A 15233-nucleotide genomic window follows, 5' to 3' on the forward strand; every position below is an offset into this window, starting at 1 on the left:
ACACATATTACATGTCAGGGAAATAAGAAAGGAAGTAGAATTATAATCACAAGTTACATAAGCCAGAATATTTTAAAATATGATTAAAGAAAGTAGAACAAAACAAATTGTGAGCCCAGTATTTTCTACCTGGGTTCTTCAAAGAAAGCTAAAAAATAAGAGATAGATAGATAGATAGATAGATAGATATTGTGAGAAATTTACATATTACATGTCAGGGAAATAAGAAAGGAAGTAGAATTATAATCACAAGTTACATAAGCCAGAATATTTTAAAATATGATTAAAGAAAGTAGAACAAAACAAATTGTGAGCCCAGTATTTTCTACCTGGGTTCTTCAAAGAAAGCTAAAAAATAAGAGATAGATAGATAGATAGATAGATAGATATTGTGAGAAATTTGCTCAGGTTAGTATGAAGACCAAGAACTGTCACTACCAGGCATCTGTAAGCTGAAGGTATAGGAAAGCCCATAATATAATTACAGTGCAATCACAGAAACTCAAGACGGGGAAAGTATCTAAGAGCAGAAGACAAGTGTCAAATAGAGAACATCATCCTTCCTTCATCGTTGTGTTCTATTTGGCCTGCATGCACATGAGCAAAGGCTATTTTTACTCAGTGTACAAATTCAAAAGCTAATGTCTACCAGAAACATCATTGCAAACAGAGCCAGTAAAAATATTGTATCATCCAAGTTGGCATCTCTTAGCATGTCCAAATTCATGCCTACAAGATGGGCTGGATAAACATAGTGAATGTTAACATTAAGAATATATATTACAGGGCCGGGGATTTAGCTCAGGGGTTCAGTGGCCTGCCTTGCAAGAGCAAGGACCCGAGTTCAATCCCTGGTACCAAAAAAAAAAAAAAGAATATATATTACAGTAAAAGACACATTACCAGTAATCTGCCTTAACACACTAACTTTCACTTTATACTCACTTAATTTCATCATTCTTCCACTTTCTGAAGCAGTTCCACAAGTACTCTTTTGTAATTATCTTCACAGGAAGTGATCAAAGCCACAGGGATAGAACCGGATGCACATTGGATGTTAAAAAAAGAATATATATTACAGTAAAAGACACATTACCAGTAATCTACCTTAACACACTCACTTTCACTTTATACTCACTTAATTTCATCATTCTTCCACTTTCTGAAGCAGTTCCAGAAGTACTCTTTTGTAATTATCTTCACAGGACGTGATCAAAGCCACAGGGATAGAGCCGGATGCGCATCGGATGTGATTGCATAAACAAACAGGTTCCTGTCACCGCTAGGGTGGGTCCTTATCCACTTTACTCACCAGGTCTGGCACTGTGTGACTTCAGGCTCATCCCCACATTCATAATTTCCATGAAAGGTAAACATTTAAATCTGTTTAGGACATCAAGGTAATTAAGACAGTATAGTTGAAGACAGTCACAAAAGAAGACTTCCTGAACTGCTTTAGATACTAGCAGGGATGGTAGCACAAGTGTGTATAAAGGAAGAGGGAGTATTTTGTGGGAGATTCATGGCAATGTGACTTTTACTGTAACACATTTTTAAAAATTTAAATACATGATAACATTTTTGAACATGCCTCATGTAATTAAGCATCACAACTCCATTCCTTTTCACCTTGACACTCATATGCATCTTCTTAAATCATACTTAATCTCCAAACAGAGTCAGTGACAAACTCATTCCTTCATCTAACATTATGCAGTACTGTGTGTACAACTGAAATCACCAGAGGATGAGGTAGTCTTTAACTGATGTCGTTCTTCTCCTGGTATCTTACAGCTTAAATACCAAGGTGTAAAATTAAAATATTTAAAGACTGATATAAAGACAATATATCTAATGTTAAATTACAAGGAAGTGAGAGAGAACAAGCCAAGATATTTGCTTAACGTATGTATATATCCACATGAACATATTCATTAAAAGCAAGAAGGAAATACAGCAATTACAGATCTCATATCTGTAATTGTCCACATGGTTATAGATAGTATAAAATTCATAGCTGTCTTCTTCTAGGTCTCATTTTGTATTTTCATTGCCTAGTTCAAGCTCTTGAGCACATGGTTTTTCCCTCTTTGAGATACACAAGTCTTCATGACTAAATTTTCTGGGTCCTTCGTGCTCCTCCCTGGATTGCATTGCTATAGTTTTATATTAACAAAGATCACTGCAATGCTTTAAGGGATCCTATATTCTAGGTATAAACTTCCTTATCCTCAATCATCTCAGCCAACACTACAATACTCTTATTTAACTTAGAGGCATCAGAAGCTCAAATTAGTGGTGTGGTAGCCTCAGCATTCAAATTAATGAGTTTATGGTACGGTCCCCAGACAGAAATGCTATTCTCTCTGCAACATAAATATCCAGACAAGCAGAGCAGAAAAATCATGGAAATGGGAAGCAAGAATCTTGCTAGTTGAGCAGTAGGGGGAAGAGAGAGTGGTGCCGGCTTCCATTGCTACCCCTTGATTCGTGGTCATGTTTCAAACATGCCGAAAGAAAAGGAAAAGAAAAAAATCAGAGGAGGTAGGAGCTGTGAAATCAGTATCCTATACTCAACACAAGTAATTTTCAAAAGTAAAATACTCTTTCAAGTAATAGCACATGGTTAGGATTCATTGGCCATAGAACTATAAGTCTTAATAAGGGTTAAATCTTCAGGAAGAAGGAATATGATATTAGAATAAGACACAGATCTAGAGAAAAAGAGTACTTGAAAAGAAATAAAGGTAGATGGCAACTGCATATTTTATTTCATGTTTAGTTATATCAAAAAAGTACCTAAAGCAGAAGTAGGAACAATATGTTGTGAATTATATATTTGTATATATTCAATGTGTGACCAAAAATGGGAGAGACACAAGGGAAAAGAGACTGCTCTATGTGCCTTCTACACAACTGAAAAGCAACAGCACTAAAAATTGAATTTGGTAAGGCTGCTATACATGATATCAATATGTGAAAATCAATTTTATATCTAAGTACTAGTGAAGAAGTCTTGGATATTAAAGTTTAAAAATGTCAAACAAGGAATTATAAGAGTTTGATACTGATTTTGTTATGTAAAATTTCCTAAAATACAAGTATACCTTTGCTTCATTCTCTTCTGAGAAGATGTTTACTTTTGCTTTTCACATAAGACATAGAAAGATTTTTTTCTTACTTTTGATAAGGTTGTAGAAAATTAAACTTCAGCTACTGAAAATAGAATAATTATACTATGGGAAATTGGAAATTTCAATGTTTCAGGTGTTTCAGTAAAGCTCAAAATAATTTGAAGTTTCACACACTCATTTATGTAACATGAATTCTAAGACTTTTGAGGTTCACTTATTCATCATACTGAACTCTAAAAGCAGCACGTATATATTTTTGAGATATCAAATGTATAATCTTGGAATGGTATTTGAAGTACAAAATGTGCTTAGTGAACTGAAATGATTCAAGAGAAGCATATTGCACTTACAACACTTACACTCACTGCTATGGGCTTCAAGAGAGGTGGCTGCGATGCTGTGAAGAAAAGCAATTCCGCTCTCAGTGGGTTATCACAGTGTATTTCCAGAAGTTTCTAATTGAAGGCATGCTTCATTTGCCTTGGTTATAAAAAACCCACATTTGCTCATGATGATGCCTATAAATGCCCTCATAAAATGTACTCTGGCAAACACACCCACACACTTACACATGCACACACATATGCACACTCACACACCATTTTACAACTTACTCAGAAATGTTTTTATGTAGATTTCTTCTCATTCCTTAGGTGATGCTCTTCTGAAATCAATAAGAAAAAGTGAAATAATTAGTAATATTAATTATTTAGAGTGAAATATATCAACTAGACACTGGAGTTTGGACTTATGAAAAGTAATTTAAAATTAGGAAATTGTCTGAAAAGCTTTCAAACTTATATATTCCCTACCTTGAACTTTTTGAACAATGAATTGATGTCTTAAAATGTCTTAGTGCCTTTGTTTTGATTTTCTTAAAAACACTGATATCCATATCCACTATGTTAAATACCTTCTTTTATCTTGGAGCTCTCTAATACCTCATTTAGTTCTTACAAGTAATACAAGATATATTATCAGGAAGTCATAATTTTAACATTCAAGAACAAAGAACTGAATTAGGAATTGAATAGCAACAGTGCCTTTAACTGAATATTAGGACTAATTTAGGAATCGAATATTAGTAGTAGTAAACATCACCAAGTCAATGGCTGCTGGCATTCAGGTTTCTTCTTCTCTCCAAAGGAGGCAGGAGATCACTGATATGAAAATAATTTCTAACATCACATTTATTCTTATCAGGTGATAGGCAATTCCCAAGAATGTCTCTCTAACCAATCCTATTTCTGGGATTCTGCTTACTTTCATATGTGAAAGCTTATTTCCAAATTAGAAATTATCTCAAGCTTGATGTAATAGACATGTCAATAGCTCAAATCTGCCATAAATATTCTATGTGACCTTGGACAAATCACTAGGCCAGTGAGTCTCCAATCCATCGGTTATAAAACTACTGAGTCACTACAACCAGTCAGAAAACATTGAGAGGAATTATTGTTCTATAGTAAGAACTTTTTAACAGTAAGTGTTATGATTATTTTACTCTAAGAAAGAGCAATTATTGAGGGAGAAGAGAGAGTGAAAGACAGAAAAAGTGTTCATCAGAGTGAGAGAACATTTTGCTGAGACAAGAGTTCACCTTTCCATGGGACGATAGACCAAGTCCTACCATACTAGGGATCCCTAGACATGATATCATAAATTTTGTTATTAATTTATAATCATGTATTTAAAATGATTAAGCATGTACAAATCAAATCCTAAGTCCTCAATAATTTCAATGAAAGAGGGAATTCAAAGTCTCTCAAGCTTACTAAGGCTAGAGATGTAGGAAAATGCACATAGCACAGGAAGAAAACTAAAAGTGAGTTTTTAAAGTTGAAATTTAAGACAAGGATAACCTGTATGAACTAATGAATTATTCTTGTTTACTTTATTTATTAAGTACCTACTATGCCCCTAGTGCTATTCTGTACAAACAAAGCATGATACCAGGATTATATCATACAACACTACAGGAAACATGACAGTTTAAAAAGTGTTTGGAAATTATTCAGGAAGAATGATTGCTAACTAAGCTTTAATTTAGCAAGTGAATTAATGTTACACCAACATAATAAAGATCTCCTCTACATTAACAAGATTTATTTTGGAACAGTGGCTTGCTCAGACTGTGTCTGGGCTATCCGGAGCCAGCCATCATTAGCAGGCAAGGTTTATTTAGAGTTTGTAACATCAGCTGTGTGCAACCTGGCTATTGTTTTTCAACACATTAAGAAGACCCTCACTGAACTTCCATTGTACTGAGGGAATTTGTCTTATGCTTTCCTCTCGGTACTGCAAGTGGTAGTGGTGGTTTTCTATGAATGACTCCTGAAGAAGACAGAGAAGGACATATCTTCACCCCCATGTAAAATCCACATAACATACTCAACAGTCTGTGATACAAGCCACCAAGTTTTATTAGCTTCTGTCAACAAGCTGAATTTTTAAATGGAGAATTGATCAGATTTCAAGCATGTAGTACAATGTGAGAGAAAGAATGGTCAGGACTAATTTGACTGTCTTTTATTGTGTGAAGCAGAAATCAGAATAGAACATCTGGGTGGATATTGGAGGCACTCTGTAAACCAACCACCTCTTCCATCCTCTGTGTCTAATGTGTCCAGACTCTACTGCCTCTTTCTTTCTTCTCGTGTGCCTCTCAACATTTTTCAGTATGCTGCTTTCACACCTTCCCTCTGAAAATTGTATTTCTTTCCAGTGAAAATATATTTGTGCCTGTTGGCTCTTACAGTGTTGTGACTCAGAACAGAACTTCAGCCTTAAATAAACAAGATTCACCTCTGCTGCAACAGGCAGACTTCACCAGGGAAATATGTTATCCATGTCCTACATCACTGGTCATCCGATATATGCAAATGAAAACAGTGCTGAAATTATACCGCACTCAGAAAGAATGACTGCTATCAAGAAATCAACCAATAAATGCTGGTGGGGGTTATGGGGAAAAAAGAAACTTCTCCACTATTGGTTGGTATGCAGAGTGGAGCAACCACTGTGGAAATCAGTATGAGATACCTCAAAAAACTGGGATTAGAGCTCCTATTGCCCTCCTGGGTATTTTCCCAGAGAGTTAAAAGCATCATCTCACAGTGATATATGTTCACCCATGTTCATAACAGCACAGTTAGTAATAGCTAAAATTTGGAAACAGGCTAAATGCCCATCAACTGGTGACTGGATAAAGAAGATGTGGGTCTTTGTATGTGTGTGTATGTGTGTGTGTGTATGTGTGTGTAAAATGAAGTACTACTCAGGCATAAAAAATGAGAAGATAGAGACATTTATAGTTAAATGGATACACCTTGAAGCCATACTCTTGAAAGAAATAAATAGGACACATATGTGTAAATATCAAATAGTTTCTCTCTGGTATAAGAAATAAATTAGGATAAAAGCACATACTAGATAATGTGAAAAAGGAAGAAAAGGTTCAAAGGGGAAGGAGAAGTGTAAAGAGTAGGGGAAAGAAAAAAGGGAAATGAAAAATATAAGAAAAGGTAAAAACAGAAACAAAGTCTTTGTAGATAGGATGGGTGGAAGGGTTGAAGGGAGGGCAGAGGAAAAAAAAAGAATCAAGCTATTATGTAAAGATATAAATTTCTAATGATGAATGTCATCATACTGTATACCTAAAATGTACTGATAAACTTAATAAATTTAAAAAAGATGATGCTAATGCCATAGATTATTTAAAGAATCATTTGCTTTTTCATATACAGAGGGAGTAGCAATATTACTGACATGAGTTAAGTGAAATCCAATATTAAATGTAAGCAAATACTCAACTGCACAGTCAATAACATTATAGCAAATGTATTAAATATTCACTTGATAATTTTTTTAACTTTACATGAAATATTATGTATTAAACTCTTAGTTAAAACATACTTTTAAATGACTTTACAAGTTGCTTACTTTATTCATGGTCTCTTGTCATTAAACAACAGAAGACTTTTAGCTCATAGCTGCCCCATATGTGCAGACCAATTTGCAAGCTTCCTTTGCAACTACTTGCAGTGATGTGAATGTTGTAGAAGTTGTATATAGAAATTTTATGTATCACTTTTGAGAAGTGCCCATGTATAAAGGGTTCACACTCTCCTTTCATCTGACCATAGCTTTGCTGGGTGGAATATATGTGTGAACATGTAGTAGAACATGAATTGTCTTCTTGGATTATGAGGCCCCCTCTGGGGATTGCAAGGCAGCTAGAAATTAGATGGACCCTTATGGACTGTAAGTAATCTATAAATGCTGGTAATATCTAGTTCAGTGATCCTTTGCACGAGGGATGTATTTTATCTTGTGTAAACCAATGTTATTTGTGATTTTGTATTAACTACCTCTTAACCTAATGTCACAAATCAGAATAGGGAGCAAATGATATTATTTTGTCCTTGTAAAATTATATTTTATACTTTTGGTAAGCTAGCACAGGAATTATGAGCACCATGTAGTGTACTTACCTCTGGCTTTTTCTTGTTCATACGTGACCTGTTTTTGCCAGATCCACATCACGGGTACCAATATGTGCTCTCTGTCTGTCAGTGCTGAGCAAACATGCTTTCATTGCATGTGATGTGCATGGCTTTGCTAACCAATATAAAAGCAAGATTATAAAATATTTTCACTTTCTCTTAAGACTGCTTTGTCTTTGAACCATAACCCTAACTTCGCTAGATAAGTACTCAGAAGTAACTCAGATGAAAGAACAATACTTAACAAAGCTACTGTGAGAATTAAGTATGACACAACAAGTGCTAATATTATGTCTGGTATGAAGATAATTATTTGGATGATGATGAAAAGTGTTAATAAATTAGATAAGACAGCATTGAACTTGTCCTACATATGCTTTAATTCTTATGTTCCCCTCATTTAAACATTTAGTTCATGTGAGCTTCAAAGTATAACAAAAAATGAAGGATATATTAGTCTCATGAGCCAAATGACTCTAAAAGTAAATGTTGTATAGGTTGAGTATCCAAAATTAAAAAAAAAATTCCAAGGTCTGAATTTTGCACAACAACATGATGCCACAAATGGAAATATATTACACGTCACCTCTCTGGCGTGTCACAGTCAACACACAGGCACACTGAGAATGCTGAATGAAATTGCTTTTACACAGTGTGCATAAAGAATATATAAAACATAAATGAATTCTGTGTTTATACGTGGGTTCCATTCACAAGATATGCCATACTTGAATTCAAATATGAAAAAAATCTGAAGTTTGAAACCTTTTGGGTCTCAAGCATTTCAGGGTAAGGATATTTAATCTTTATTAAGGAAAACTGCAAGAATTATAAAATGTTATGCAATCCAGCCTCACTGAAGTGAATTCTTCTGAAAAGTTATTCTCTAACTTCTTTTGTTGTCTCATCTTATACTCTAAGGGATCAGTACTCACTTAATAATTCTAGAAAATTTAGGAAAGTTGGGTTTTCTAGATTTTTCTCTACATTTGGGTTATAAACACATTAAATTTTACTAGAGATAAACTAGTAAATATAACTACCACAGCAATTAGCATTTTCATATTTCTAGATTTTATGTGATAAGATTAATTTATTATTTTGGAAAGCAAACTTCATTTACTAGAGTAGTAATATCTGGACATGTTGGCTTTACTCTAGTAAAAATTAAGTTTGGAAAGTCATGGGATTTATAAAGACTTTGACTAGCCCACGAAATCCTAGCTACCAACAGTACAACATATGCAACTTTAATGATGCAATTTGCTAGAAATGACAAAAAGCAGAAACCCTGCTGAAGAGTTTTAAGTAGGGTACCTATCTTCAGTAGGCTTTCAGTATGCATAATGGCTTCCCACATGAAATAACATAGTAAGAAGCAGAAAAGACACACTAGTAATGCTTGACTTATTCCAACTGCCTGTGAATTAGAAGCAGCTGTGGACAGTAGGAGGTTGATCTGTTCTTAAACACATTGTTAGCAACATGGATAATATTGCATCAAAGCAGAATACTAAAAATCATCAAAGGGGCTTCGATATGATAGTAAACATTTTCAGAGAAGTATTTATAGTTTAGGGATTTTTTAATATACAGTCATACTTTGACACTTGACTGCTGAGGACTAAGCCTGCGTGAGCTCCCTCCCTTGATCCCTCAAGCGCTATTGAATTCCAAGAAGCAGGACCCTCTTCTGCCAAACCTAAATGTCAATGAAGTCACAGGCTGGACAGAAACTCATTGTGGGGCATGGATACAGATTTTGGTGAGGGTAGAAAACAAGACAAGGGCAGTGTAGTCAGAAGATGTTGCATAGCATGTTCATGTGGAAAGTCACAGGAAGAGCAAACATAACCAGCTGCAGGGATTATCACAGAGAGAAAGATATGCAGTACAAGGCAACCCCTCCAGAGATCAAGCAAAGACTGTGCTCTCTCTATATGATACAATTGAAAATATCCAGTCATAAGAGAGAGGCAAAAAGCTCTAGCTATTCACAACCACAGCACTTCGGTTTAAACCTAAAATAACTCTCTCTGCAAAGGGAAAGAGAAGCAGTCTTGGTGGTCCATGAGATCACCTAGCCCCTTCATTCACTGGTAGACATGAGAATGAGTCCCTGGAGGGGAATCAACTCAAGAACCAATTAATACACCCAAGCTACTAGTCACAACCATAAAGTAATGGAGCTCAACACTGAAATTACTGCAAGATAAGGTCTCTTCATTTTTTTTTATTTTATTTTATTGAGTTTATTGGTACATTTTAGGGCTACAGTACAGTTACATTCATTGTTGGGATCTTGTACCTCTACATGGCAAGTTTTGATTCTCATTTTTTCCCCTTACCTCTGCCCTCCCTTCACCCCCTCGGTCTCTTCATCTTCATTTTTAAGAGCAAAGAGCAAATTGGTTGAAGTCTGACTCTAGAATATTTGGGAATGAGAAGATTCCTTACTCTGTATTTTTGTATATATTTTATAATTTTTCTCCTTTTGTTTGGTATATACATCTATTACATATATAGACATATATACAAGTACGTAGTATTTATATTTTTGAAATAGAAAAGAATTATCACTGTAGTTTATATAGTATCTTTGATTTATATAGTGTGATGTCACATATAAATAGTATATATTTGAACATATTAAGAACTCAAAAAAATCAGCCCCCCCAAATATAAAGACTCAATTCAAAAATGGGCATCTGAATTGAACAGATATTTCTCAGACAAAGAAGTTATAGCATCAAGTAAATATATGAAAAAATGTTGCACATCACTGGTCATTCCAGAGATGTAGATGAAAACAACACTGAGATTCCACCTCACAAAAAATGGCTGCTATCAAGAAATCAACTAATAAAAAATGTTGGTGGGGTTGTGGGGAGAAAGGAACCCTTCTCCATTGTTGGTAGGAGTGCAGACTCGTGCAACCACTGTGGAAATTAATATGGAGATACCCCAAAGAGCTGGGAGTAGAGGTTCCATTTTATCCAGGCATAGCTCTGCTGGGTATCTTTCCAAAAGAAATTAAAGAATTGTACCACAGTGACATATGCACACCCATGCTTATAGAGGCACTGTTTATAATAGCTAAAACTTAGAAACAGCCCATTTGCCCATCAGTTGGAGACTGGATAAAGAAGATGTAGTTTTTCTATAAAATGGAATACTACTCGGCCATGAAAAATGAGAAATTAGAGTCATTCATAGGAAAATGCATGCATATTGAGGATAAACTCTTAAGTGAAAAAAATAAATCACACATGTAAATACCAAGTAATTTCTCTGGTGTGAAAAACTATAATTGTACATAACATCCTAATGGTATAATTGACAATGTGAAATAGGAAGAAAAGTGCTAAAGGTGTAGGGAAAGTGGGAAGGGTGGGGAAGGAAATAAGGGAAAAGAAAAAATATAAGAAAATGAAAAAATGGAAATAAATTATTTGTAAATAGGGAAGGGAGGGGTGTAAAAGGAGGGCAGGGGAAGGGGGGAAAAATGTGAATCAAGACCTGTCATATACAGATACAAGATCCCAATGATGAATGTAAATGTAATGTATACCTAAAAAGTACCAATAAACTCAATGAGAAAAAAAATAGACAATAAGAATTAATTATTGCTTTAGTTTATATAGTATCTTTGGTTTATATAGTATCATGTCACATATAAATAGTATTGATATATTTGAAATAAAAAATAAGAATTAATTATAGCTTCATTTTACACAGTATTTTCAGTTGATATAGTACTAAGTCAAGTTATCATCCACCTTGGCACATTAATTGGCTCCAGGATTCTCAGTGCTTCCTTCAAACTCCAGTTACATCATTCCCTTCTTCATCTTCCTTTCTCCCACTGGAGAAAAGATAGCCACCTTCCAAATATGAGAGAAAACTGTTTATCCACATGCAGAAGAGTCAAGAGCCACAATCTCACCCTATGCTAAAATGAAATCAAAATCTATCAAAGGCCTAGATGTAAAAGAGAAATGGTGAATTTACTGGAAAGTAAAATAGATAAAACATTTGACAAATAGTTGACAAAGAGGTATAGGCAGACCCTTTCCAAACAGAAACCCAGTTGAACAAGAAATAACACTAAAAACCACGGATTTAGCTCAGTGGTTCCACTGCATGCTGATTAAAAAAAAAAAAGTAATAACACTAGAAATCAACAAATGAGATTATATCAAATTTAAAACTTCACATCAAAGAAAACAAAACTCAGAATAAAGAGACAACCTACAAAATGGGAGAAAATTTTTCCAGCTACACCTTGGACAGAAGACTAATATTTAAAAGATACAAGAAATTCAACAAAAAAGACCACCCCAAAAGAAAATTTTTCAAAAATAGGCAATTGAAATAAAAAGTCTCTTCTCAAAATCTGAAGTACAAATAGAAAATTAGTACATGAAACAAGGCTCAGCATATTACCACAAATAAATGCAGATCAAAATGACACAGAGATTCTATTTTATTCCAGAAAAAATAGTTTCCATCAAGGAGTCAAAACTCAATAAGCACTAATGAGTGGGGAAAAGGAACCTTTCTCCATTATTGTTGGGAACTTGAATTAGTACAACAACTGAGAAAGTCAATATGGAATTTTCTCAAAATAGTAAAACTAGAAATTCCACTTGACCCAGATATATGTCTTCTGGGTATCTTCTCAAAAGAGGTAAAGTTGTCAATCTGTGATGAAGCATGTACACCCATGTGTATAAAACAGCAGAATGTACCATATTTGAATTATGGAAGTAGCCCATGCCACATGATATGTCTAGACATCAATAAAGATACAGATTTAGATATACATATACATACAGAGGTAGATATAGACAACAGAGCACTACTCAGCTACAAAGAAGGCTAAAAAAGAGTCACTGTAGGAAAATTGATGGACCTTAAGACCATAACGCAGTGCGAAATAAATCAGACACAGAAAGGTAAATATTGCATTGAGAGTCATAAAATATAAGTAATTTAAAGAAGATAATGGGATCTAGAAACAGGGCAAGAGGTGGAGGCAGAGGGAGGGGAATAAAGATAATCAGGATGTGATATGTGTATGTGCCAGTTCCTCAGAATGGATTATTGTGTATCAAAACAAATGCTAATGATAGAATTTAAAAATGAATCTTGAATACATAAGCTAATGTAAAATTTTAGAGCATCTCATATTTTTAAATCAACTATTAGTACATATGTCCATAAATAAAATCAAAGAATCTTTGTATTGAGAAAGGATTTATGCCAACTCATTTTAACAAAACAGATTACATCAGTCTGGAATTAATTCAAAGTTCAATTAACAATATGTGTTATGTATTCAGATACAGTTACATCTGCATATGTTTACAACCATATATTTATGTGTTTGTGTGTGGCCTTTTATTAACACTAATTCGGAAAAACATGTTATTTCTTCAGTTTTGTGCAACACAGTCCCAATTCCTGGAATTAATGTGGCAGAAAACAGAAAGGAGGAAAATATTTTTAAATAATTTAACAGAATTAAAGAATGGTCGGTTGAAAGAATGATCACTATTTCTATCTAATATATCTCACCTCTCAAATCTTTTCTTTGCACCTACCTCCCGTTGTGAATTCTCACCTCGGTGTTGACGTGCCCCAAATATAGATTTTTTTTCTTTCGTTTTGTTTCAAATCTTAAAGTATGTATTGAACATTTTAAATCTGTAACCTAATCATCACCGTAAAGATACTGACTGATTCTTTTCCTTAAAAAAAAGTATGTATTGAACATTTTAAATCTGTAAACTAATCACCACCGTAAAGATACTGACTGATTCTTTTCCTAATTTCCCTTTCTTTCCCTTTTCAAGAGACCGCTATTTCAACAGATGATTTGGCTAGGAGTTTGGCAATCAGTTCCAGTGTTTGTGATCTGAGCTTACCATATACACATGTAACTGTACTATTTGACTTATTTACCCAAAGCAAAAAGAACAGAAATTCTCACCCAGCTCCATACACAGAAAGCAGAGATTTACGAAGGCCCTGAAAAGCAGAGAGGGTGGAAATTGAACCATTAACATATAACGGCCCTCCTGCAGAGAGACCTTCACCGTGCTTGTGAAGCCTGACCTGTCAATCTGAGAAGTGCAGAGGATGTGGGCTGGTTTCACAAGTGAAAGTGAGATTCCCAGTGCTAGCCTTGAAGAAGGCAACCTGTCAGAGAGGAGAGCCTTGGCACCAAATGGGGGCACCTTTTCCAGGAACAATCAGTCTCACATAAATGAGAAAATGCTGAGAACAGAATTTAAACTGGGAAGGACATAGACAGTAAAGGCAAGGAAAAAGAAAATGCATAAAACATGCAAAGTGAAAAGGTGAGAAGGAAAAATCTCAAAAAGTACAAGTTAAAAGATGTTTAAAAGTGCAAGGACCCGAGTTCAATCCCTGGTATAAAAAAAAAAAAAAATGTTTAAAACTTTCTGAGAACAAGGAAGGGGGAATCCTCATTGTCTGGGTGAAGAAAATAACGCTTTAGTTTTCTAAACGCCAGGAGGACATACTCACACAACAGGTGAAGATGTTAGCCTAACAATCAAAAGTGAAACAAAATGAATTTAGGAAAACGATAAAAAGAACTCTGAAAGTACAACGTGAGACTCGCTGAACTCTCATCTCTCAGCTTTGTGTCTACTGTGGTGTACTCTGCTTTATGATGCTAGAACAAGGAGTAGAGTGAGAACCACAAATCTTCACGGGTAGCTTTCTCCCCGCTATGCTCAGCCAATGGACAATACTACCAAGGGCTTGGCAGTCAGTGGAAGGGAGAGGAAACACCCGCTTTCCTGTTTATCTCCCATTCTAGTCCCTCTCTGCACAAGCCTACATGCCTTACCTGTGACAGGTGAAATTTATTCCGGGAACAACTGGAGATTCCTGTCTACAAAGGATTTGTAATAATCAGTACTCACTTTACTGGTCCTCTCTCACAGAGACCAGCATCTGCCTACCGGCACCCTTTCCTTAGCCATCTATGCCCCGGTGTCATCCATGTGGCACCTGAACTCAGAGAAACTGACCCCAGCCAACCTGCGTGCCTCCTTCTCAGACATGAGTTTCAGCTCTGCAAGGCCTTTCAAACTTAATACCTTCAGTAACTCAAACTGTCTGTTGCTTGCTCTGTTCCCAGAGTCCCACGGTGGTCTACAGTCTGCAGTTGCAGTCTGCAGTCTGTAATCTGCCTGTGACAGCTCCACAATCTCTTTTTTAATATCAAGTCATTTTGTTAAAATAACAAATGTGTGCTTTTTTTCCCTGCTGGAGCCACACAGACACCTATCAAAGAAATAAAATTTAGTGAATTTAAGAAATCAAATGGTTACTTAAATAAAATGCTAAGAAAAGTTAAACGAGCACGAGAAATAGCAAAACAAATAAAAACTGGAGATAAAACTTATAAAAATATAATTTAAAAAACAGATAATGTTTTAATAAAACACAATATTTCTTAAAACACACAACATTGAGCACACAACTTAACAAAGTTCTTATACCAAGAAATTAAAACCCTGTATGACAATGAGTTTTAAATATTTATAAAAAAAAA

This window comes from Fukomys damarensis, unplaced genomic scaffold (assembly GCF_012274545.1).
Source record: "Fukomys damarensis isolate Sample0158 unplaced genomic scaffold, DMR_v1.0_HiC HiC_scaffold_14, whole genome shotgun sequence".
NCBI lineage: Eukaryota > Metazoa > Chordata > Mammalia > Rodentia > Bathyergidae > Fukomys > Fukomys damarensis.